The sequence below is a fragment of the Drosophila montana genome, unplaced genomic scaffold (assembly GCF_035044405.1).
Source record: "Drosophila montana isolate Dmon_TW-CO22-7 unplaced genomic scaffold, ASM3504440v1 contig_1624_1, whole genome shotgun sequence".
In the NCBI taxonomy this organism is placed as follows: Eukaryota; Metazoa; Arthropoda; class Insecta; order Diptera; family Drosophilidae; genus Drosophila; species Drosophila montana.
In genome coordinates this window covers 1153082-1179754 of record NW_026996559.1, presented here as the reverse complement: position 1 = coordinate 1179754, position 26673 = coordinate 1153082, and the positions used below count along the sequence as shown (strand labels likewise).

The 26673-nt window shown below is 39.9% G+C and overlaps 1 protein-coding gene across 1 annotated transcript in view; it reads right to left on the bottom strand.

Moving 5' to 3' along the window:
- nAChRalpha3 (nicotinic Acetylcholine Receptor alpha3) overlaps window positions 1-26301 on the bottom strand; it is a 109901-nt gene extending 83600 nt beyond the window's left edge. The window contains exon 1 of the mRNA XM_064699328.1: window positions 26092-26301. The gene's annotated coding sequence lies outside the window, so the exon portion shown is untranslated. The remainder of the gene's footprint in view (window positions 1-26091) is intronic.
- Window positions 26302-26673: the final 372 nt, after the last annotated feature.

The following is a 26673-nucleotide window of genomic DNA, read 5'->3' as shown; positions in this document are numbered from 1 at the left end:
CTTACACTTGCGTTTTCTTACTTGCACAATTGGGAGTGTGACCCTTTATACGTACGTCTTTGAACTTTTAGAATTTAAGTAAAATAATTCAATTTAAATAATATATGTATTAATACATAGCTTATTAATACATAGCTTGCCTAAGACACTCACATTTCCTTCTTTCATTAAAAAGAAATTGAAAAAATCTAGCTTCTATATGCTCTGAGATCAATATGTTCAGATATGGCTAAATCGATTCAGTTCATTGACTTGTTTTACTATAAACACTGAAAAAATAATTAAGTACTTTGTACCTTTGTCGTGACCTAGCTATGAGGCATAATTTTGAATTTTCTTACACTAGGCACAAAATGTAATAAAGGTATGTTTCTAACAATCCACGAATTCTTTGTTTCAGCCCTTATTTTGCCTATTTAATAGCAAGAAGCATTCCCTCTTTATTTCTTTAATTTTCTTTCATCTCTTCACTAACCTAATTTATCGTAATTCTCTTTTCTCATTTTAACAATTTTTCCTCTCTGGTCATTGCGTGCTTGAAACTTGAAGTTGATTTCCGACAAAAGTTAAGTACACAAAATTAATTTATGCAATCCTTTCTGTTTCAGATGTCTGCCTATTGCATACATTAGCACAGCATTCCCTTTTGGGTCATTTTTCTTGGGTATAGGATAAAAAAGAAAGGCAACAAAAGAAGGAAATGAACGCAGAGTAAAAAGCAACTGACAACAAACATACAAAATGTGAACTGAAAACCGAGCGCTCAGCGCTGAGTGGCAACAGTCAGCGATTTGTTGTTGTTGTTGTTTTTGCTTCTGTTTTTGCCGTTGTCGAAAATTTGAAGACGCTTTCGGAGGCTCGTTTTCTGACAACCTAACGTGTTTGTTACCCTACCCAAGTCAGAGTCCAATGCCATTGCCCAGCCCCCTTAGCCTAAGCCTCCCCATGTCTGGCTCCGTTTCTGTCGCTTTCTTATTCTCAGCTCTTAGCTTTGGCTTTGCTCTGGTGTCGGCCTTAATGTCGCCGCCTGTTTTCAGTTTATGTTATATGATTCCTCTTTTTGTATACCCTGTTCCCATTGAAAATGGGGAAAAATAGCATATATTGGTTATTTGCAAATGTGTGTAGCACGCAAAAGCTGGCATTTGTGGCTTATTATATATGTTGCTGGACGATGGACCGAATTCATTCATCTGTATAAACGCCTCAATCTCGGAAACTACAATAGTTCGAGATCTCAGATTTGTAATATATGTATATTCTCGTATGACACACGCAAAACGAGTTTATCACTTTATATCGATGTTTTATTTCATTTCTAAAATATGGATAAATATCGATTTTAACAAACGGGTTATTAGGCATAATTCTGACCATCTAAAAGCTGAGCCACCAAATTTGGGATGAAGACTCTCGTATAGTATACACAGGTCCAGAAAATTTCACATATACGTACAGTTGAGTGACATATTCTGGTTTTTATTTATAACCTACAAATCAAAAGATCGGACTATAAGAGCCGAAGTGAAAGGTAGCTAGAATGTTTGTAGCAGCAGCATGGCTCAGGGTATCTCCTGGTCGGGCACTCCCGATTGGAGCTCTTGATTTGTTAGCTACTTTTCGGGCCACTTTCTTATGCTGTTTATATAATAATGAATGTTGCTATAGTTGATGTTGCTGTTGCTGCTGCTGTTGATGCAGCGCGTAAATATTGTTTTAAATTGTGTACAGGCCGGCAACAGAATGAAAATGTTGCTAGAAACAAAGAAAAAGCCAAACTTAAAATGAAAACAGCAGCAACAAAGGCACAAGAGCAACAACGACAATAACGACAACATTTAAAGCTCATAGATAAATGAACTTAGTTAACAGTGCGTGTGTTTTGGCCAACAGGCGCTAGGGTAGTGGGCGGTGGGCGGCGATGGGTGGGCGTAGTGCAGAGGATGAGCTGAGCGAGGCGTGCCAGCAGCTAATAGTCTACAGCCAGAAACAAAGCAGGAGCTGGTGCCGCAACGCCTGGGAGGGGTAAGTAAAAGTTTTTGATTTGTGTGTGTAGAACACACACATGCACACACAGGCGCGCACACACACACGTATGCCCAGTGAAAGTAACAACTTTCATTTCAATTTTTGGGAACGGGAGTTTGGGGTAACAGACAAATTTTGGTGCGGTAAAAGCCACAACTATATTATGCAAAAAGAAAAAAAAAAAAATTTGCTAGGTTGGCAGATACCCTTTTTGAAGCTGGAGTATGGGCAGGCAGCTGAATTTACAGTACAATTTTTTTATCGGTGTACAACAAAGCCTATATGCCATATTTGATTTGCTGTACACTCAACAAACAGACAGACAGAGAGCTTTATCAACGCGGCTATTGATGCTCTCATATATATTTGCATAACTTTATGAAGCCATTTGATACAGTTCGCAGTACAGGGTATAAAATGAAACGGGCAAAGAGATTAGCCCGTTTCATACGTGAGCCGACATTGCAATGCCCTTTAATGCAAATACTTGTGCACATATAATACGTAAATTATGTGCGAGCACTTAATGTGCAGGTCGGGTGACACAGACATGCAATGCCCTAAGCCAAGATCTCTGCTAGCATTAATACCCTTTGTTTGCAGCCTGTGTAAATAGTTGCCCTGGCGCAGAGTTCACGAGGCAGCGCATAACAATTTTTTTTCGACAAGAGTATAAAAGCGTACCAAACGGCAACGAGAGTAGGACAAGTCAAAACATTTTACTCATACACGCACACACACACACACTCACACATTAACACAAACTTATTTGGTGGGTGGGGCATATGAGTGGGGAGGCCTCTTTTGTTTTCTAAGGCTTATCTTCATAATGTGTATGTCGCCGCTGCCGTTGTCTCTGCTGCTGTCTCTTTTGCTCATTGTATAAGTAACTGATATCGGGCTACAACTTTTGCCAGGGCCCACACACACGCGCGCTCACACATACATACGCACATGGGGCTCGCACAAATTTTAGCATACTTTTGTGCGCCAGCAACTTTAATGAAACGCCAAGCGCAAAACTTTCGCTTAACAGTCTGATAAAATGCCTGCATCAGTATATTTATCGTACACACACACACACACAGACATATATGGGTGTATATGTGCAAGCGCAGCTGGCAGCTGCATTGGACAGCAATCCCAAACATATCCCACATCCCACATCCTACAGCCAAACAGCCTACATCCATATCCTGGCACAGATATTTGCATAGCTATTTTTTTTGTCAGATCTGCGATTAGCGCCAAATGGCTTAATTATAGCCAATGCACCATCACCCTCTCTATCTCTCTCTCCCTCTATCACTTTCTCCCTCTCTGGTTGTGGCTGCTGTGGCCTCTGCCTGTTTGTTATATGTCTGGGCGCTGCTTTTGAGTTGTGCCTTCGCGTTGCTTTTGATTTGTGCCAATTTGCTGCACTTTGCTCTTTGGCAAGCAGCACAGCCTGTTGGCCAAGTAAGCCAGCAGCAAACGCTGGAATGGAAAGATTTATTACTAACACTTGTATATATATTGCAAAAATAACAAGCTGAAATTTAGCTATCTCTGAATGTAGATGCATGAAGTATCCAGTACTTGAATTGTGTTTTTCTTAGAAGTTTATCGAGTACTTCAACAGAAAGAGAAAAATATCTTTTTAACGTTAACGAACACTTCAACAGAAACTGGAAAACACCTTCTTTTTCTTAAAAGATTATGGAATACTTTTGCAGAAACTGTAAGTAATTATATTTGTAATTGAGTACCGAGAACTTGAACAGAAACTAAAAATACCTTTCTTAAAAGCATATCGATTGGACAGAAAATAATACTTAGTTTACTGAGAAACACTAATCATTTATTTTTATGAAGATTATGGAATACTTGTACAGAAACTGTGCATCATTATTTTCTTAATAGAGCATCGAATACTTGTGCAGAAACTGAAAACTATTCTTTTCTTAATAGAGTAGCGAGTACTTGCAAGGAAACTGAAAAATAATTTTCTTAAACGCAATTCGAGTGAACAGAAAATGAGAACCACTTTAACTGAAAAGTATTTTTATCTGAAAGAGTATCGAGTGCTTGAACAGAAACTGTAAAATCGTTGTTTAATAATTGTATAACGTACGTGTACGAAATGCACTCTGCTTAAACGAGTATCAAGCACTTGAAAATTATTTCTTAAATGCTCTCAGAAAACTGCAAGAATATGAACTTGTATCTCGGCAAATGAAATGTCCAAAATTGTTAATTTGTCAATAATTAAATACCAACCAAATTAGATAACCCACAACATCAAGAACGGAACAGCACAGTTGGCAAAATGTCAGAGGAAATCCACAATGATTGAAATAAAACCCTGTTGGATTGAAAAATATAAGAAACTCAAAGGAAAACAATTCTTTGTCATTCATATAAAATAGTTATAAATGCAATTTGTTAATATAAATACCAACTCTACAACTGTTTTATACAATCATCCGAGCAAACGCGATTTGCCCAGCGGATTGAAAATTCTCACAAAAATACCGCAGACTGTGAAGGGAAATTCTTGAAAGTTTCTGCGAAAATCAAAGCCGCAAAAACAATGCAACAGCCGCTGAGCTGCGGCTCAGAAAGTCGATGCATACGCGCGCAGCACATTGCGGTACAGTGGCACAGATGTGGGCTGCCACACCTCTTAAACCCCCCCACCTCCACCCACGCCCTCATGGCATTCACGTCTTTTACCTTTGCTTTGTTTAAGTTTTAGTTTGCCGGACTTGGCGCCTTTGGAATGCTTCCGCTGCAAAGTTTGCGCCGAAGTCGGGGAGCGCGAGCAACGTGGCATTCAGTCAGCAGCTTAGTGTTGCAAACAAAAGCCGTCACAAGTTGCAACAAGCGACAGCAGACAAAAAGGACAAGGGACAGGACAACACAGGTGGACAACAGGCGGCGGCGTTTAGCGGCAGCGGCTGCGGCAGCGGCTGCGGCAGCGGCGACTGCATTAGCATTAGCCACTGCCTGCCGGCCGGCCGCCAGCACTTGCAACACTTAGGAAATTGAATTTCCCAACCAGGCTGCAAGCAGTTTGGGCAAGCCGTTGGCGTGGGCGTTGGAGTTGGAGTTGGCGTGGACATGGGCATGTCCGGATTGGGGTGTGGCAGCCAAAATGCGTGCAAACTAGTTGCAAAACTTTAAACAGTTTTTCGGTGCGTTGCATGCCGCTTGTCGTTGCAATTTGCTGATAAGCCATAAGGAGAATGCGACACTGTTATCTGTGGCCCAAGTGTTGAGCAGGCCAGGGGGTGGGGGGGGGGGGGGGCTGTCTGGGGGTACGTGCCCAGGCCATAGTTAAATTATTTTAAAACTGTCTTCAAGTTTGGATGACGCCGTGATTGCGAGGGTCGCAGTTCTTTATTGTTTTTTACATTTTTATTTTTTTTTTTTTTTGAGGGAGAGTTGAACATTGTGGCGTGGAATTTTGCTACGTGCCGGTTCTGGCGTGGCACAGGCTACATGCCATGAACTGGCAACTGCCGCGTCGCTTAATTCCCTTTTCGTTCGCCTTATATTTGTATTTATTTTCATTATTTTAAGCTCTTGCGTTCTCCGCACGTTGCGAAAAATTGAGTTTGAAATTTAAAACGATAAAAAAAGGAAAAATTAAATAAATAAAATAATAAATAATAAAATGCTATACAACAGACAATACAAACAAATACTTAATCGCACCCGACAAAGGATACCCATTAAAAAGCGTTCCTTAAAAAAAAGTATCAAAATTTGTGTGGATCCTGAGTGTAAAAATAAAAGATAAGTTTGGGGGAAAAAGTTGACGAGGAAAATGATGGAAAAGAATGTAAAGAGAAGTTTTCAAAAAACTAAAAAAAAAATTTAGAATAAAAAATGTCAAGGCTATCGGATCAAAAAAAATCAAAAAATCAAAATTATCCATTCTGCAAAGCTACCTCATAAGTTAAAACATATTTTACAAAAGTCTATTGGGACAGTTAAAACTGTTTTGGGCGGATAGCATCCGTCGGACTATTTTTGTCCGCTCAAGAGGATTGTACGCCTAAAAAAGGGGGAAAGGTTATGTCCAGATTTGTATTGGCTTGAGAGTTTGGTGTGAAAGAAGAAAATATATCCATTGATGAAAATATTATGAATGTTTTTAATGACAAGTTAAGAATCGTTGTTCGTCGTACTCGTCGTGGCATGAAAATAATTAATATTACAATTAAATTTAGCTTTTTTATTCTCCATATACCCATTGCTCTCCAACCATTCATGTTTACAGGGTATATGAATAAACGATAATCCTATTAAGAAAAGAATTGAAATCAATTACAAGAGAATCAACAACAATTTTGAGCACGGCTCAGACTTTGATGGTTTTCCATAGTTGGCATCATATATTTTGTATTTTCATTTCAACCACTTTAATTGCAGCTATAATGCTTTATCCGCTTACAGAAGCCTTTTATATACGTCGGAAGTAGTATATATAGGTACATATGTATGTTAAGTAAAACTTTAAAAAATTCGCAACCCTGTGGAGGGTGCACCTTGTGCTTTTTGCAGGCTTGCGGCGTGGGAGGACGCGGCAATGTGGCACTGTGATTGATTTCTGCAGTGGCAAGGACAAGCGCACACCTGCTGCCAAGCCTGCCGTGACTCAAGGACACCAGGCTGGCGTGGCATGCATGGCCGATAACGCGTCGAATCCGAAGGAGGCGTTAAAGTCGACTGCCTTGGCTAATTGGAAGCTTAACAACATGCTTGGCTGGCTGGCTGCTTGGCAGCCTGGCTGGCTGTCATGGGCTTTTTTGCCAGTCAATAAGCAGTCAAAATGCGGCTCAAATAAGTATGCTAAGCTCTAGGGCTTGGGCAGCAAAAAGTAATTATTTTTGATTAATGACTGGCGAGCCAAGAGTTGGCTAGAGTTGTTTCCAGACTACCCCAACTAGCAAGCAGCTTGCTCCTTGCTTCTTGCTCCAAGCTGCCGCTGGTCTCCACGTCATTTGCGAACGATGTCAACGCATGCATAAAACATGCGCACCGAAACCGACCCATCCAGACCCTTTGCCACCCCAGAGCCCCGCAAACTTATGACAGACAACAACACACACAACTTACAGCTATGCAAATTGCGCGCTTTTAGCTGGCACAAAGCGAAGCCAGCTGCGACGATGAAGAGGAGTGTTACAAATATTCATAAGTGCCAGGTAGACGGGCAACATGCATAGCAGCAACAACAAAAACAACAACAAGCAACAGCAACAACAACCGGAAGTTGCTGTCGCATTATGAATTACGTACACGAGCGAGGGAGACAACGCTGCGTATGCGTAATGTGACGATAGGCAGAAACTATTTTAATTATTGTCGCATAAAATGCGGCAACAAAGTTGCAAGTTGCATACTGCACCAAATAGAGGCCATGTTGCATTCACTCTTAACCTGCCATTTAAGTTGCAACAATTTTGTTGCATCCATCCGCTTTATATACCCTAAGTCAATTGAAAATGAGTGAAAGAGTATAATGTTTTTGTGTTAATTTATGTAAAAAACGGAAGGAAGTTATGCATTTTTATATAATCTTGAATAATATTACTTAACGGGAGTTAGTTGCCTGTTTTGGGCCATCTCCACTCTTCGGCGGTTCCTTTCGCATTATCTAAGAATTCCCTGGATAACGAGCTGGCTTAAGATCTCTCCAGAGTCTTATTCCATAGCAAACAACCCCAGGCCAGAATCAAGTATCGAGCAGCATCTCCGTACCTACGGTATTGGTACAGCACGTGTTCTGGGTCTACCCACAGATTTGGATAGTTAGTTTCACTCCGCGTGTCTGAACCCATTAAGATACTTCCTGCAGCCACCATGTCCGCTAAAAAAACTGCGCTAAGTATAAGTTCAATTCTCCTCTTCGTCTTCAAATCCATAGCTCCATAGAATGATTTAATTTGTGTGTCCACCTGCCTTTTGCTGGCCGTGTTTACTTTTTCTTCTTTCCGATCTTCGGATGGCCTCCATTAAGTCAGCGTTGCCCATGGCTATTGCCTCCATCTCCTTGGCTAGAACTTCCACTGTCAGCATGCCGACCAGTACTGTGTCTGCGACCGTCCGGAATCCAGAAATAACTCGGAATACGCTAAGCCCCTAAAGGCTTAGACTGTCAGCTCTTTTCGTGCTGTAGTTCAGAGGCTTCAAATCTCTCGAGAAGTAGACGTCTACCTATCCCAGGCTCCCCAATGTTGGGTAGCATCCGCCCGCATTTTTGCTAAGATATTCGAAGTCTTGTCGGAAGCAAAGCCTGTTGTCCAACATTACTCCCAGGTACTTGATGCATGCTTTCGACTCGACACTAACATTGTTGTAAATTGTTTGAAATCTGGCAAACTCCACTATTTTGCGACTTCTGATAAGCACTCCCTCCTGCTAACTCCAGGCTAGCGTCTCGCATCCAGCTGGCCACGCTTCTTATTAATGCGGCATTCGTTGCTTCCCCCACAGCCCTAACCTCTTTACCTCAGCACCACAAGCGCCAGATCATCGGTGAATCCGTTGGCTCTGTAGTCCTGAGGCAATTGCAGTCTGAGCATCTCGTCGTACATTACGTTCCACAGGAGTGGACCCAATACCGACTGTTGCTGATTTAAAGGCGTTGTGGACGTCCACAATAACCAACGCTCAATATTCCTCTCTTAACTGCCTAGTTGGTTTTCCTCTGGTTCTTAATCTGCGATATCCACCACCGCCTTAATTGCATCGACCGTAGACCTTGCCGGACGGAGCTCATATTGGGATTTGCACGCCTCTTCTCTCTTCTCGACCACAAGAACCTTCAGGCTTGGCACACCATCTGGACCTGGAGCGTCTGTGTGTATGTGTGTGTGTGCACATTTATAAAAAGCTTCACAGTGGTAAGTAAATGGAAGTAAATGGTCTTCCTTACCTTCTCACTACCATAACTTAAGACACACTGAACTGTTATGCAAAAGGCACACAATGTTGGCCATGTTGGTTTGGTCCGTTTATTTATTGGTTTCTAAATTTCAATCATTTGGGCAAATAAAATATTTTCTTTCGAGAGGATTTTTAAATTTATAGAAAGTTATTTCAAACTAAATTCTAAGCTGAATTTCGAGCAGTAAGATGGAGGAGGAGAGTGCTTGAATGAGAGATACCCTGCAGCTGATACATATGGACAGACAGATGCCCAATTTGAAATTGAAATCGCAAAAATTAAAATTATAAAATATGTAGATAGCCGAGTCAACGTGGAAAATGTATATGAATATGCTATAAATTTCAGATAGATAGTTGCAAATTTTGCTGCTAGAAAAAAAGGATGATGAATAAAATGGTCAAAATGTAACGAAACGAGACTGAAAAATGACATTTGATCGATAAGAAAGATAAATCCGCACAACCCCAGCGCACCAAACACATGTTGTATTTTGGAGCGAGGTGCAGCGCGGGGTAAACGGGTATGCCAACTGTTGTGGAATGAGTGGCATGAGTGATATACGAGTCGGGGCACCTGCTCGTGTCAGACGCGAGCTGAGAGCTACCTCAACAGCAATGTTGGCTGACCAAGTGAATAAAAATCCAACAAAATTGAACTTCGCAACACATTTCGCTCGAAACTTTGCATATGCCAACTGCCACGCCCCCTATGACACAAACCAGCTGATGCAGTTGCCATTTTTGGTGTTTCTGCTTTGTGTCTGCATACCCTTAATGAATAAATGCGTAAATGGCTCGGTTCACGGCTCAAACCCACTGCATACTTTTAGGTTCGGTTCGTGACATCGCTTTTTCATATAAATGAATCAAGGACTTGAATCGAATCTTTTTTTGTCATATATTTGTACAACTTTGATGAAAAACTTTAATTTTTATTCAAATATTGCAAGCAGCACATATTTTCCCACCTTTAGCTTGAGTTCTACCTAAAATGTGCATTTATTTTTAGCCAAAAGCTGTAGTTGGGATCTATCTCAAAAGATTTTACTTTGATCCAAGCTATTTTAAATTAAAAATATTGTTTGGTTCGAATTCCAGCTCAGTCGTTTTTTAGGCAATATATAAATAATTTCGGGCTCGAACCGGTTCGCCGGTACAACATAGGGTATCTGCTCGTCAGGCAATGTCGATCAGCCGGTTCTTGCTTGTGTTTTTTTGTTTTTTATTTTAACGACATATGAAAATCTAAAGCTCTTTAGTGTTGTTCCTCGTGCTGAAGTTGGGCATGCAAATTTTGTTGGTCAGCTTAGTTTTGTGAACCATTTGGCTAGCTTTTGGGCCCCACCCCGCCCATTGCTCGTAACTGGCGGGCAGTCTTTGAAAACAGCAAACTTGCCGAGATTGAAGGCAATTTAAGGCTGGCATATGCCATCGGCGAAATATGCGAGTCACAGGGGAAGTGAGCCCGGCAGGAGACGAGCAGTTGGCCCACAAGAGAGCGGCCCATATTTCATGGATGGCGCTGACAGCTCCCCAAGCAATTGGCGGGTAGCTGTTTAAAAATTCAAGCGAATGGCTAAAGAAAAATGCCTAACAGCAAATGAGTTGCACCTGCCGAAAGGGCGGGTGTGCTGCGTGCAGAGTGCTGCGCAGAGAGACAGAGAGGTGGGAGAGGCAGTGCAGGGTAGGGCTGGGAGCAAGTCAGTGAATAAATGCATGAAATGAATGAGTAAATAACTGGAATGACTAACTGCGGTGCTTAGTCGTCTCAGGCGGCGCCTCGCAGTCTCGATTTGCGAATTACAACTAGAAGGAAATGAACAAGTACGACTGCTCTGGTGGGGAGTGTCCGACTGCAAGATACTCTGAATGCAGCGACGAGCTGCAGTTACAAACAGTCGAATAATCTTCTGTACACACACACTCACAAGCTCATGTGCACACACACATACACAAACACACACGTCGCAAGCCGTGCTGTTTATTTTCCGACTGTGCTGCTTTCCTTAATCCCACACTGTGGGAAATGTATTATAAAAAAACTTCAATGTTTATAGTCCGATCATTCGGAAACTTTATTGCCATAAACATGGCATCCAAATGTGTGTAAATACAAAAGCGTTACAACCCAAATTTGGTTTTCCTAGCTTTTTAAGCTGAGGGATATGGTTTTAGCTATTTTCAATGTGCTCAGGGTATGACAAGCTGTAGTCTAGTGTGCTCGACTACGAGATCCCCTGTACCCTGTAGACAATATAATATTTTGGTTTTACCATCACGCTTTGAATTCTTTAAATATTCTTCTTAAAATATGTACCAAAATTTATTATAGATGAGGGAATGGGGGAAAGTATCCAAAAAGTAAAATAAACCCAAGCCCCAATATTGTGTATCCACTTCTTATAGTTCTTGAGTTCTTACTTAAAAACCCAAGTCTCTAAATCGATTTTATTCGATATTTTGAAATGATATAGAAAAATATATATATTTAAAGTCCCTAGCTCTTTTAGTTCCGAAATCGACGAGTTCATGCAGATGGACGGGCAAATGGCTCGACAGATGGATGTGGCTTCTTAATGGGCTCAGACAAGTTCCTTCTGCGTGTTATAAACATTTGCATAAAATCGTTATACACTTTTACACATTTTCAGTGGGTACAGGGTATAAAAAGAAGCAGACGCAGCTGAAAAACAGCTCGGCCGGAATGGGCCGAGCCAAAAGGTGTGAAAGTGGCAGCCTGAGAATCACTTTAATGTGTGGCTCACATGCCAGTAACAACAACAACAGCAAAAAACCACAAACACACACACACACACACACAGAGAGACTGGCAGAAGGCTGTGGTAGCAGCAGCAGCAGAAGCAGAAGCAGCAAAGTCTGCCTGCCAGCCAAATGGCATTATCAAAATTTACATACAAGCATATCCTGATTATCCTTTAAGCATGAATTATTGAAAGCGTAAATACCGCCAGAAATGACACTTGGCAATGGCACGAGCTGCAGAAACTCTAGCCGAAGCTGCTTTTAGAACACCAAAAACTCAGATTAACAACAGCAGCAACAACAACAACAACATCAACAACAATGGCCACAAAAATTGCGTAGTAGCTTTCTGGATGAGCTGGAAAATGGAGTGGAGTGGGGCGGTACAAACAAAGACGAAGACGGCTTAATTTGCACATGACAAACGGAGAGACAAACTGTGAGACATTTGAATGAAGGTATGACCTGGGCCAACGGCCACGGGAGCTGAAGGGCGAGCAAGGGCAGACAGCCGGAGAGAGAGTGTGCCAAAAATAATGCGTAGACAGGCCGAGTGCTTCTATGGCAACAATGACAAGACAATCAAGACAAACTGGGCGCGCAAATACCCTGTAAACCAGGTCTTAATTACGCTTGCAAAATTATATTTAAAAGTCGATTTGTTATAGCCAAAAGGTGGCCCACATTTGTAACATGCTTTTGGAATTACGCTTGGCTATTTTAGTAATGCGTTGTCTCAAAAGCTCATCAACTTGCTCTCTAGCTTTGAACTAGTTTTATTTATTGACATTTTCCATAGCCTACTCTCTATTTTAAGTAGCTCTTACACTGAAAAATGTGTTTAGGGTATTGATAAATTTACACAGAAACAACGACGTACGCCGCGCCGAATACTGACATAATTAAAAAGGATTTTCTGCTCATTATCAAAAATACGAATTAAATTGTAAATGGAAATGGAACGATTTTAATTAAATATCTCTTAAATTTTATAGATAAAAGCGACCATATAGATAGTCGGACAGTTGAACTAGATGTTAAAAATAAATAGATATGTATGTGTAAAATATTTTCAATGTCATAATGAGGATCTAGTACTTCCGCATGATAATAGTCCATCTGAACGATGATCCCTAAGCCTGGGAAGCTGGAGAGCGACCCTGAGTTGCAGCGGCCTATCAGTCTTCCACCTTCTCTCGGAAAGTCTGCTGAATATCGCTAGGTGCTGAAGTCGTATTCCAGATCATAATTTTAACAAAGCGCTAGAGATCTACGGAGCCCATCAGCACTGGGTGGCTTACTGCTCTGCACTGATCCAGTTCTTTCAAGGTTAATATCGGGCCACAACAATTCCCTCTCACCCCACACACGCCTCTTCTATTCGTTATATATTCTACAGGATTTCCAGCCCCGATTTGCCTAGATTTGGACTGCCTACTCGATTTATGCTGGCGGCAACCTACGCAGATGTCGGCAGTCACAGATGCCGATCAAGATTACTTAGATCAGCTTGGTTCCTGGACCAAACGAAAGTGCGTCAATCCCGGCAAAAAGCTGCTCATTTTGCTACACTTTTTGCATAGACGACAAACCAGGCAAACGATGTCAAGTACCTCGACGTCACGCTGGACAAGTGCCTAACTTTTTGTAACCACAGAAGGCATGCCGCACTATGCCGAGAAAGGAGGAACGCTGCAGGAGGCTGTTGCCAAGCTGCAAAATAAACATTTATGTGCAGATTCTGGCGCCTATATGAGGCTACGCCATGGAAATATGGGGCATGGCTGCGCACAAGAACAGACTAGCGAGGTCTCTGGAGAAGGCCCGCCTCATTCTGAGACCCACCCACTCCGCTGCCCAACCACAGCTCGACAACGAACCACAGGCGAGAGAGTAAGACATCCAACACCATAAGAGCTCTCAACTTAAATTAAACAAGCATAATTTTGTAATCAAATCAAAGTAAAAAATTCACTAACTTGCAAGCTCGACGTTGTAAGCTAGACACGATAAATGGTCTATAAAAAGAGTCTACCATTTACTTTTTACAAATTTTTGGAAAGAAAAGTTCGCATTTCCAGGAAATATTTTCAGCTATTTAGAAAAAGAAAATTTTCCTATTTTTACCTTTATTACGAATTGTTCGAAGACATTTTTTTTTCTAGGAATCGCCCTAAGCCCTTTTCAAAGGAAAATTCCAGCAATTTATGGCGTTGAGAAGTTTAAAGCTGGTCTACGCCATGATCAGAAGAATACGTTAATTGAAAATAAGCCAGTTCGAATCTAAAGAATGACAAATAATGGAAAGACTAAAGGACATTAAGCTTGCCAGATTCATTTGAGAAGTGCATTACATGAAGAATCGGGAAACTAAGCGGGTATATCGAAAGTTTTCCATTTTAAAATCTGTGACAGAGCTCGTCACCAGGACGAGATGAGATTCACATCCCCTAAAGCTTAACGGCGCAATGCACACACGCACGCACATACACACACACACACACACACACACACACACACACGCACGCTCACACACACGACTCGAAATCCATTCACTTGGATAAATATGTTTTCAACTGTTTGTATTCGGAACTCCTGCCGCTTGCTGCCGGTGTGTGTATTGTGTGTGCGGTAAGATTCTGTTAAAAGTTTGCCACAAATCCTATTTACATATTTCATCTACGTACAGAAGCTTTCGCTGTCTTCGTGGCGGCCTCAAAGAGTTCAAGAAGGCGCCGCCACGCATGCCCCACACTTCACGCTACACGTAACAACTTTCTGGCCATATCAATTGTTTAGGCAAATAAATCATAGGACTTCCTTCAGGACAGACCCTTCGCTACCCCTGAGCAGAGCCGAAGACAACTCGATGCGGTTGCCTTCTTTTTGGCTACCTCATTGTTCTTCTTGTTCTTGTTCTTGTTGTTGTTGTTCGTATTGTTGTTGACCTCGTTTTCAGTTCATTTCGGCTAAAATTCGTGCTGCCCGCTGTGGTCGCTGCTCGGTCTGCAGTGCTTCCTTCCTGTCTTCCTTCCTGGCCATCTAGCAGGCGATTCCAGTATTCGCCTTCGATTAATGTTGCCAAACGGCAACGCATTGTTCTCTCCGGCCAACACCCCACCGACCACCACCCTACCCCGACGCAACGCCACGCTGCGGCTTTGCCCAACGATTTGTTTACCAGTCATCATGCGTTGAACGCAGCCCCCGCATCCCTTGCAGTCGCAACCATGCGAAACTCACTAAGAGCCAGTTGCGAAACGTTAAGTCATCATCCAAGGACTCCGAAGCTACGGCTTCGGCTTCGGCCCACTCCTAATCCCAGTCGCAGCCAGTGGGCGCATTTGTTATGCTAAAGATTCACTTTGCATATGCTTCTTGGTACCAGCTAAGCCATATTTTGAATAATTGTCCGCTGTCCGCCAACCCCTCCCCCATAACCTAATCCAGAATCCTAACCGATTTTGGGCGAATGTGGCATGAAATTGAAATGCCTGCCAGCGGCAGATGCCACGTGGCCGTTAAGTCAGTCGATTCGAGTAAGCTTTACACCTGATATCGATATATATATCTTGCATATATATTGCTACTGGATGCCAATTTATATATATACTGAATATTCTTTCAGGTTCTCATTGCGACCAGCCCCAAAACAAATCATTCCCAATGTATATAAGACACGTTTATATATAGTAGGTATATATGTATATGGAGTATATATGGTATATATGTATTGTCAGCTGTCTGTTGCAGGAAAGCCAGCAGCCAACGAGCGTAATTTTAATATGTATTATTTGTTATTTGTTGTTTGCATTTTTATTTTTCAATTTCAATGTTGCGCATACGCCGCGTGTAACCAACGAGGGGGAAAACTCAAAAGCAGCAGCTCCCCAGCGACGTCTTTGAAAAATAAAACGTTGGCTTGTAAATCAAATGCTTGGTTACGCCCGCACCCATCTCTAACCCACACACGCACCCGCACACGCACACAAACACACACAGAGGCCCCCACCCAGTTAAGGTTTTCATGGCGCTGGCGCTGAAAAGCACGCAACACTTTTCGGACAAACTCAATTAGTTGCCATTTTTTAGTGTGCGGTTTTTTTTGTGTTTGCTACAGCCATTCAAAATAAAATGTGTGTGCGTGTGTGTGTGTGTGTGTGTGTGTGTGTGTTAGCCTGGCATTTAGAGGGGCAACAAAGTCAAATGGCCATATTGCAAGCGAACAAGTGCAACTCTGTTGCGAGCTATTAAAACATGGCCCGGTCCAAGCAATTGAAGTCGCCATTCAAGTTGCACTTGAAGTCGCAAAAGCCTCAGTTTCAATTGTGCCACATTGTGGCTCACACAGACCCTGCCATCTGGGGAGCCGCAGCAACTGACAGACCCTGCCACACATGTAGATGTAGATGCACGCATGTATGACAGCTCCCCAAAGGAAGCGTTGCTGCCACAACCTCCCAAGAGATGGCTGTGTGGCGTATGGACGAGCCACTTAACAAGCAACAACCGACAACAACAATGGCAGAGACAACAACAATAAGAATAACCACAATAATAACACGCAATAACAGTCAGCTACCACGAGGCTTGTATACCCTACACACACATCAATTCTTTAGCTTTTCTTGGCGGCGCAAATTTACGGTAGGCTGGAATTAAATTTTAGTTGCTCACTTAATCCAGCACTTGCCGCATCACAGCCTGATGGATTAGTTTAGTTAGCTACGGTTCGGTTAGGGTATTGCCAAACGAGGCGCAAAAGGGTGCGGTCTTTGCTTTTTTATTTTCACTCCTTTGGGCCTGTTGGCCAAGGGGGCCGTTTTGGCATTTGTGTTTGCATTTTGCAGGACCAAACAAAATACACATTATGCTTATTATTTAAAATGTTTCCATACACACAAACTGTTCTCACTTCTTTCTCACGGTTCACCACAAATCTAGTGCTAAAAATATCGCCACGATCTACAATAGCTTATCAAAATATGAGATGATATGAAAAAATAATAAATATAAATAGAATAATATAATACGTATAACAGATATGTTAACCGGGCTTGAATTAGAACGGTTCAAGCCCGCGATTCAGTTTTAATGTTTTTATAATGAAAAGAAACTTTAAACCAACAAATTTCCCAAATAAGACAGTCGAACCGCAACCTAAACCCAAATAAGTTTTCATCAAAAACAGTTGCTTTCATGAAAATAACTTGGGCTCCAATGCCAATTTTGGTAAGAGATAAATTTCTATATGAAGCCTGTAAGAGCATTCTAGTCGGTAATGCCCGTTGAAAATATTCCAGCTTCTTTCTATGCATACACATACACAAAAAGACACATTCACACACACGCACACACACACACACGCGCGCCCACATGCCGCTAACTGCCCAGTTTATGCTGCGGCTGTGCTTCTTCTTACCCCTTAGCCCCACACTATGGAGAATGGATTTTTGAATAACTTGGCTCTTTATAGTCCAATCATTATGAAATTTTCAGGGCTTAAATCTGGCACACAAATGTGTACACAAACTAAAGCGCGATGCGCTTTCTTAAAAAATTAAATATTTGAAAGAGTCAGCGGAGATATGCATGAAGTAAAATATTCGTTATCTATTAATGCTTTGCGACAACCCACTTTTGGTTTATCTAGCTTTAATTTTCGAATTGTGCTTAAATAGCTTATTTCAGTTTATAAAAGGACGTGTTTACAGATATTTAATTCGTGTCCGGCACGCGCCCATCTCTAGTGCAGGGAAGAGCATCGCAAATCTGAAAATACTTTCTGCGGCCTTTCCAAGGCATTTTTATTGCTATTAAAAAGTTTCGCGAGCAGGAAAACGCCCATAACAACAACAAAAAGTAAGTTGAAAGGAAAAAAAATTTGTATTTTATTATAATGATTTCTTTTTTTTTCATTTTGCTTGATTTTTACGCATTTTGTGCCGGGCAACACATTTAAAACCGCAGCAGTCAGAGGAGGACGATACAATACGCGACCAACAGCAGCGAGGGCTACTCGAAAAGAAGCGTTGTTTTTACACTTGAGTAAAGGCTGAGGATTTGCGGCAGTGCCTGCTTTTATAGTTGTAAAAGCGGGTTGCAGAACCGAAACTCGGGGCGAGGTCTTGGTTTAAACCGAACTAGCGACAATTGCTGTTGGCCTGTTAAATTAACAATATCTTTATCTTTACATCTTGTATGTACTCTTTTCTGATTTGCTTAAGTGTAATACTTGAATAAATCCATTTAATCTTTTCTCCATAAATACAAAGGACTGTCGATAATGTATATAGTTTCGCCTAAGTGCCAAGGCGACTCTCTGTGTGGCTGCTGCTGCTTCTGCTTGTGCCCAGTATATTGCGCTAACAGGTATTGTGGCTACCTTCCTAATATGCCGCTTGTCATCTACCGCCTCCCTCACGACCCCGCCCCTCATGCTCGTACACCTGCCGCCCCTCGCTCATAGCACTTGCTGCCTAGCAGTTTATCTGCGGGGCCTCTGCCGCTGCTTTTGATTTTATTTATTTTTATTGGCCCTCGCGCTTTTCACACATTTTTCATTTTCCCAACTCAAAGTTTCGTTTTATACATTTTTTTTCATATTTTTTATTTTTCTTTTTTTTTTGCTGTAGCTTTTGTTTTTGGCTTTCATTGTTTTGTGTCGGAGCAATTAAAATTTTTATGAGCAAACAAATTTTCGTTTACAACAATAACAACAAAGTGCAATAAAAATAATAATAATAAAAATAAAAACACGAGCCAACAAATTCACGTGAAAAGGGAATTCTGAAAAGGTGCTAATTGGTTAATTGTGCGCGTGCAGGTAAGTGAAAGAACTTACGTGTATATGTGTGTGTGTGTGTGTGTGTGCGTGTCTATGCTGCTTGTGTCCTGCTTAATAATTCAGCAAGTGATAAATGAAAAAAGAGACAACAAATAAAGCAAATTAACTGCGTGTAGCTTCCCGAATTATTAACACTTTGACAGAGCATAAGCAAATGCACATTTAAGAATAGATTTGACATTCATAAATAATTTCAGCCTACAAATAATTCAATTTTAATATGTTTAGCGACTGCTACAAATAATATATTACAAAGTACAATTTTGAATTATCCTAGCTTTGGAAATTATGAAGGATTATGGGGCTCCACATAAATAATTAATATTTACGACACGAACAGCCCAGCAGCCGGAACTAATCCAGTTCAAAGCTCTTGTTTTAAGTGAGACGTTGGGCAACTATTTAATGCATATGCATAAACTATATTATATTACAATCTTTATACAAACGAGTTGAAATTTTTACGGATGCAGCCTTCGGGTTCGAAGGTCAGTATTGAGCTGCGCCTTTGGGAAATTCGATCTGCAAGTCGGGAAGAAAGCAGGTCAAAGTTTATACGAAAAGCATTCAACAACAAAAACAACTATATAAGTGTGCTTTGCAAACATAACGTTGTGAAGCTGCGTAGCTCAGGTGTCTGAGTTTCGGGCTAACAAGCGGGAGGTCGCTGGCTTAAATCCCGCAGCAAGTTGCATAGACTCTTATACTTAATAACAGACATATATATATATAAGTATATATATAAATACTTATAATCGTAATCAAGACAATGATCATAGACAATTTGCAGCAAAGTTTTCCATGCGAAAACAATCCTTTCCTAGGTTGGGGTTAAGTTTAGGGCATTGGAAAACCTTGTGACCAAGTTCCCACTAGGTAACGATTTTTGTTGAATGTCTGCTACTTGGTCAAACTTCTGATAACATATTTCCAGTTCGCTCTTCAGAATTGAAGGTAGAAAATATGTATTTCCCACTAGCAGCAAATGAGTGGAAATGTGAGAATTTAAATTATGGGATACATTTTATATATAACTTATAATTAAAAAGTTCCCGATAACTTTTATTTTCAAAGCTTCCAAACAAAAGCCGAGTAATTGCATGACTGGAAACTAAAAATTTAAATTTAATTACAACTATATTGTAAGCATTTAATAAACGCTAGAAAATACAAGCTAAAAATGACTTATATAAAAAGCAATTAACCAAAATAAGTACAAGCTCTGGTTAAAATGAAAAATATGGCAAAGCATGTTTCTAAAGCAAACTTTTTTCAAAATATTTTGATTATTAAAGCTTCGTGTCACATACATACGTGTTTTTTTTTTTTGTTTTGGGCGACGGGCTTAAACAAAAGACCGCGCTTACAAAATTTGATTTTGATCGATGCCCATGTGCTAGCTAGTAACAAAGTCAGCGGATTTATCCAGCTTCATTAATTTAAAGCTACCTATATAAATACGCGCTAACAACACGTTTGGCCAAATGTAAGCTAGAAGAAATGTTTATCTTCGAGACGTCAAAGATCTAATATCCATATGGCTCTAATGCCTTTTCTTGGCAGACATGTAATTAGATTAATGGAGTTCGTATTTGCAGAATAAGTTAAATAAGTGTGAAATGGTGTGATATAGTCGCCCGTATAAAACTCATATATGCCAAGATTGCACAAGATATCTTGAAAGACAAAAAAGTTCATGGAATAACTTAATTATCGAGCAATCAATCCTATAGCAGATATATGATATAGTGGTTCGTTTAAGCCGATAACGAATGCCGAGACACTGCCTACAATAGAAAGGCTGAACCAGGCGTAGTTTCTGGTAGTTAGTTGATACTGATCAGAAATATATATTTTCTATGGGGTTATGGGGTCAATTCTATGGAGTAACACATTGCAGGTTAAAATGAAAATACCCTCTATAAGGGCATAAAAATTAGAATATGCTTGGCTACGGCAACGAAAGGGGGCATTTATGTGTGGCTAATGCTAGCGCCGTCGCCTGTTTAAGGCGTCAGCTGCTGCACTGCGGACAAAGGCATTTTGACACGCCCAACAACATAGTCAAAAGCAGACTTCCATGCGCTCACTCTTGCTGCCGCTGCGCACAGGGCGAGCTAGTTGTTAGTTTAAACTGATTTGCAGTGTTTGACATGGCCATAAAAAGCGACGAGGACAAAGATGAGCATAGCGCTGGGCCAAGCCGGACTGGACTGAGCTGGTTAAGGCCATTATAGAGCCAGATGGGGGCAGCAGAGAGCGGGAGATCAGAGCAGAACAGCTTTGCTTAAATGTTTTCTCTTCATTGCTTTCGCCTCTCGCCTTTTGCTGTTTGCGCCACACACACATACTGTTACCCCTAACATACCCCTACATCCTTTGCCATACGCTGTGTGGGGTATATGGTTGGGGGGAGATTTTCAACGCCCGCCGTGTTCTGTTGGTCATTTCACTAATCTCTTCATTTTGCTCATCGCTGTAAACGCTTTTTTTTTCTCCTTTCTCTCATGTTTACAATTTATTTGGCTTGTTGTGTTGTCTCTCGTCGTTGTTGTTGTTGTCGCTCATACGCCCCATTGTCCATATTCTGGTAGCCGGAGCCGCCGCCCTTTTGTTTGTCCAGAACGGGCAGCATCTCTAATGTTAAGTTCACTCATTCATTTTGGGACCCATACACAATACAAGCACACACATACACACACACCCCCTCCCCATCCCTCTCTCATTGCGCCCCTGTTGGGCTCTCATGTATTGGGGTCTGTGAGTTTTATGTCTGTGCACGTCTGCTTGTTGTTGTTATTGCGATGGCCCCAACAATTAAGTAAAACGATTAAAATGCAAAGCAGTCAACGCCAATGGGCTGAGAAATATGTTGTTCTTCCAATTGCCGAACAACAAATGCTCTCAATGACACAACATCAAACTATTGATAGAAAAAATCTAGGATCCACGGATTGTGTGCTAATATGCAAATATCCATTATAATTATGGCTAGATATACATGTGGCTCGTTAAAAAAAGGTTAAAACATCGCAGCAATTAGCAAGAATGACCTGCACTCAGCTTCGATTTGCTGCAACAAATATTTAAACCTTGATCGGGACTTTCCCCTTCTCCACAAAATTGGAAAATACGCATTCTTTAAGCTAGATAGAGCCTTACGCTTTGGTATATACTCCGTTTTGTATGTCACATTTCAGTCCTGAAAATCGCATAAGGATCCAACTTTAAACGTGAAAGTTATTCAAGAAGGCATTTCTTATACATAAGTTGTTACTAAGGAAAGAAGAAACACAGCTGTGCATGAAGAATAAAATATTTATATAGCATGTCTTCTAGTCGTGTTAGTTTTTGTTATCTGATATTACTTGAAGTAAACTACTTGCAGAGGTACTTTTATTTTCCATTAAATTCGAATGCATTAAAGTATATATCAAGGACAAAGTGTATATATTCTTGATCAACAATTACAGCCGAGAGTATATGGTCAACTTATTTTCGGAAGATACCAATTCAGTGATGTTTCTTTTTATTTTGCGCACCTTTGCATGGCTTCGACACTTATTTCTTCCACATTTCTATGCATGCATATTTGAAACTGAGAGAAACACACTTCCTTTATGGTAACATCTATTGTTTAGCAGCTCTGCCACTTAGATATCCATTAATATTTGCAATGTTACTAGCTGACATTAGACAATTTAGCTTATTTCGAGAGCAAATCTTTTGGGTCAGTTCATGATTTAATCCGTTTGTTTAATTTCCATGAACGAAACTTACACAAGTTGCAATGTTCAGAGTAGTGTGTGCAATGGCTTTGTTTGCTTCTGGCTTTGTTGTTGCATTTAATTAAAACCCTAAAATGTAGGCACACGATTGCAGCTGGCCGAGTGGCTCGATGAGGCGAAAGGGAATTGAGGGCGGTGACACGGTGGGCCGTGTGCGGCATTCGGTGTGTAGGGCGGGGCAATTGGAAAGGCAGCAACAAAATAAATAAATGTGGAGCTGTTGCCATTTTGGCAACCACAGCAACGACCAGAACCAGAACAGCAATAGCAACAGCAACAGCAACAACAGCAAGAGCAACAACAACAATAGTTGCTACAACAACTCACTTAGCATATCCCTTTCACTTCCTTGCCCCCTCACGTACTCTCTCTTTCTCTCTCCATAATCGCTCAAATTGTTGGGCAAACATTTTAGCAGTTTTTGGGAAAATAGTTAAATGATTTTGTTCAAGAAAGGCATCAAAAAGTAATATTAGCCATACGAACGGATGGCAAATGGAAAGCAAAATAATAGTCCCAAATATGCTAAAATGATATCTTGTGTCCAGCACAAGGAGACCTTTCCCAACAAAAACTGACCTACGTAAAGCGGCTGATGTTTGATTAAAACCAGTTGGCTTACCATGCCCATATGCTGCACCACAGCATACCCTATATTAAGTTGAACTTTGACTAATTGAAGGGTAATCTGCAGACTTGATAAAGTCATAGACGAAAGGTTCAATCAATTGCATATACAAAATGGAAAATATTTTTATAATCATATTTGGTTATAGAGAAGAATTGATTGACAATATTTTACATGGAAAAAATATATTTTAGTAAATAATATTTCGATAGAACTACTCTATTCGTTTTTAGCTGTCCGCATTCATTTGATTTCTGTTTATTAGAATTTTGCTCAATTTGCTTCATGCAATTGAACTATAAATAAATAAAATGTCGAGCAATGAATATAAATAAATAAATACAATCGAAAATAGGAGTTTTATCTTGGAAAATATATTTATTATGCTTGTATTCATAGAAGTAAAAATTGGGTTTTATATCTTAGAAACATTCATTACTTGCTATTTTAACGAATCCATATTTAAAAAAAGCTAGAGTTCTGGAAAATGTAAAAGTCGAATACCGAAATGCATGGAATAACAATTACAAAAACAAAGCACTTGGCATATATAAGGTTAATATGCCAGCAATACAATACAATACAATATCTACTACATTTATCATCTCCGGAAGATAGAAGAGAGAAGAGCAATTTAATGGTAGCAATTATTGACTGCACGCGTTAACTTTAATATGCCGAGCAGATCTTTGCGATATTATTTGCGCTTTTCTGTGGGGACTTATAGAACTGCTTATGCAGGCAACGAGCCAATCAATAGATCATTAAAGCTTTATCACAACCTCGCAAGTGAAAAGCATTTCGATTTTTCTGCCAATTGTGCTTTGATGAAACTTAAGCCTAAAGAACTCTTTCTTTAAAACCAATAAATTAACATTTTCTTTAAGTTTCATGTTTTCTGTTTAGGTATAGTTATAATAAGCTTATATTAAGGTTGCCTTTAAGCTACCTATTTTGGTTAATTAATAAATAAATAAATAATACAAAACAATAATACAGAATTCCTCTTAATGCAAGTATGTATATACACACATATATATATATATAAATATATATCAATCACTGTTTTTGAAATCAATCAGAATCAATTTATTTTTATTTGCCCACCCAAAATGTAAAGCTTAATATATAATTTAGGATCAGGTATATGCTCAAATGTAAAGCCTATTCAGAGAGCCGACAGAAGGATGGAAATAACATCATAGCTTAATACTTATATAGCGTATGTAAGATACATACATTATTACTATTCCAAATAAGAAACAATACGAAAGCCAGCATCTATTAAAATGCGTTAAAGAAGGGTTATTTCTGGAATAAATAGACTATTAGACATATGGCTTTCAGTTTTTCAGATATGTGGGAATCACAGTGAAACTCGCTGTAAAGCAGAAAGTTTTCCTCGCAAAAAGTGATTCTTTCTATTGAGCCATTTATCTCTATATATAAAACTGTTTGTCCTGACTGACTGACTGACTGACTGACTGACTGACTGACTGACTGACTGACTGACTGACTGACTGATTGGTGAACAACGCACAGCCCAAACCGTAAGAGCTAGGAAGCTGAAATTTTCACTGTAGCTACCTTATGTGATGTAGGTGCACGTTAAGACGGGGTTTCGGGAAATTCCACCCGCAAGTGTGGAAAAATCGCGAAATACGTTTGTATGTAACTTTTTTGTTTACCATCCGATCGGCCTCAAACTTATGTTCAAAGATCTTTGTTCAAATTCATTTGAGGGGTGTTTCACACTTTTAGGAAAATCCGTTCCTCCTTGGTGGAAATGGAGGTCAAAGATTTGGTGGGTGACGTTTCGCGCTCAAATTCATTTTCAGAGATCTATAAGAAAAATCATTTGAGACGTGTTTCACACTTTTCGCAGAATTCAAACTTCTTCGGAGGGAATGCAATTTTAAGATTTTTTTGGCGAAGTTTTAAGTTGTGTCCGATTAGCTTCAAACTTATTTTCAAAGCTCTACATAAAAACTTAATAAATACGTATTTTAGCGATTTGAGAAATTCCACCCGTAACAGTGGTAACTTAGCGGAAAACGGTTGTATGAAAGTTTTTTGTTTACGATCCGATCGGCCCCAAACTTATTTTCAAAGATCTTTGTTCAAATTCATTTGAGGGGTGTTTCACACTTTTCGAAAAATCCGTTCCTCCTTGGTGGAAATGGAGGTCAAAGATTTGGTGGATGACGTTTTGTGTTCAAATTCGTTTCCAAAGATCTATAAAAAAAATCATTTTAGACGTATTTCACAAATTCATTTGAGGGGTGTTTCACACTTTTTCGGAGGGAATGCGATTTAAAGATTTTTTGGGCGAAGTTTTAAGTTGTGTCCGATTTGCTTCAAACTTATTTTCAAAGCTCTACATAAGAATATAATGAATATGTGTTTCAGCGATTTGGGAAATTCCACTCGCAACGTTGGTAAATTGGCGGAAAACGTTTCTATGAAAATTGTTTGTTTACCGTCCGATAAGTTTCAAAATCATTTTCAAAGCTTTTTGAGAACGTTGATTTTTAACATACGTTCCACGGGCACGGTTATACCCGCTAGTTAGTCATATTTGCCCCAATTTGATGAAGATCTTGTTTATATATAAAGAGCATGGTAAAACTCGTAAATGGCATGTTTGGACATTAATAAAAGAACGTTCGACAGGTAATTTCGTTGAAAGATATACGATATATTGTTCCGATCCGCTCGAATTCAACAAACGTGCTCCGCTGGCAACAGAAAGCTTCCTGAAAATAGCTTTAGGCTGAGAGACAGACAGACATGACTTTATAGACTCGATTGTTGCTAATGATCAATTTGTTTTATTATGCGCTGGAATCGATCAGGAGCGTCTAATCTCTGCCAAGCGAGGGACTGTGAAAAAAGGTTTAGTCACAATGTCTTGTAGTTTATACTTATGATGAACTTTCTGGGGTCTCCCCATTGACTTATTTTTGTGAACATTATAACACAATACCTACAAGGACTTAAAAGCATTTAATTATATTACATGTACACGTGTGTGTACACACAGACATTTAATACACATTCACATCTTTAATCTTATATAGTATCTTGAATCTTACCTTGGCACAAAACGATTTACAAGCTGGCAACTGCGCTGGCTGCAGTCAACGAAAAAAAAAAACTCGTTTCCGTTTCCTTTGCTCAAATCGTTTCTTCTGCTTTAGTTCGTTTTCTATTTGTTTGTGTTTTTCTTCTATTTGTTTGTTTTTCTCGCCTGCTTATTTGCATTTAGTTTTTCATTTTTTTTTTTAGTTGAATTCTTCAAATTGTGTGCACTATTTTGTTGATTTGCTTTTTATTAACGTGTTTGCAAACATAACAAAAATGTAAAAAAAAAAACAACTGCAAAAAACTTTGATCGAAAGAAAAAACAAAACAAAAAACCACACAAATTTTTCAATCGTCTTTTGCACTTTTGATACTTTTTTAATGAGTTTTTGATTTGTGCTCTCTTTTATTTTTGTTTTGCTCTGTGCGCCAGGACCAAACAGCTGAGTTTGAATGTTTGAAAATAGATCAACAACAGCAGCCAGCAAACGCGTGCAAAAGGCGCGCATTTTTTGCAAATTTGACTTGCAATAATTTTGATTTTAATGCAACAAGTTGATACAAATATTTCAAAATTAATTGACCACAATTTA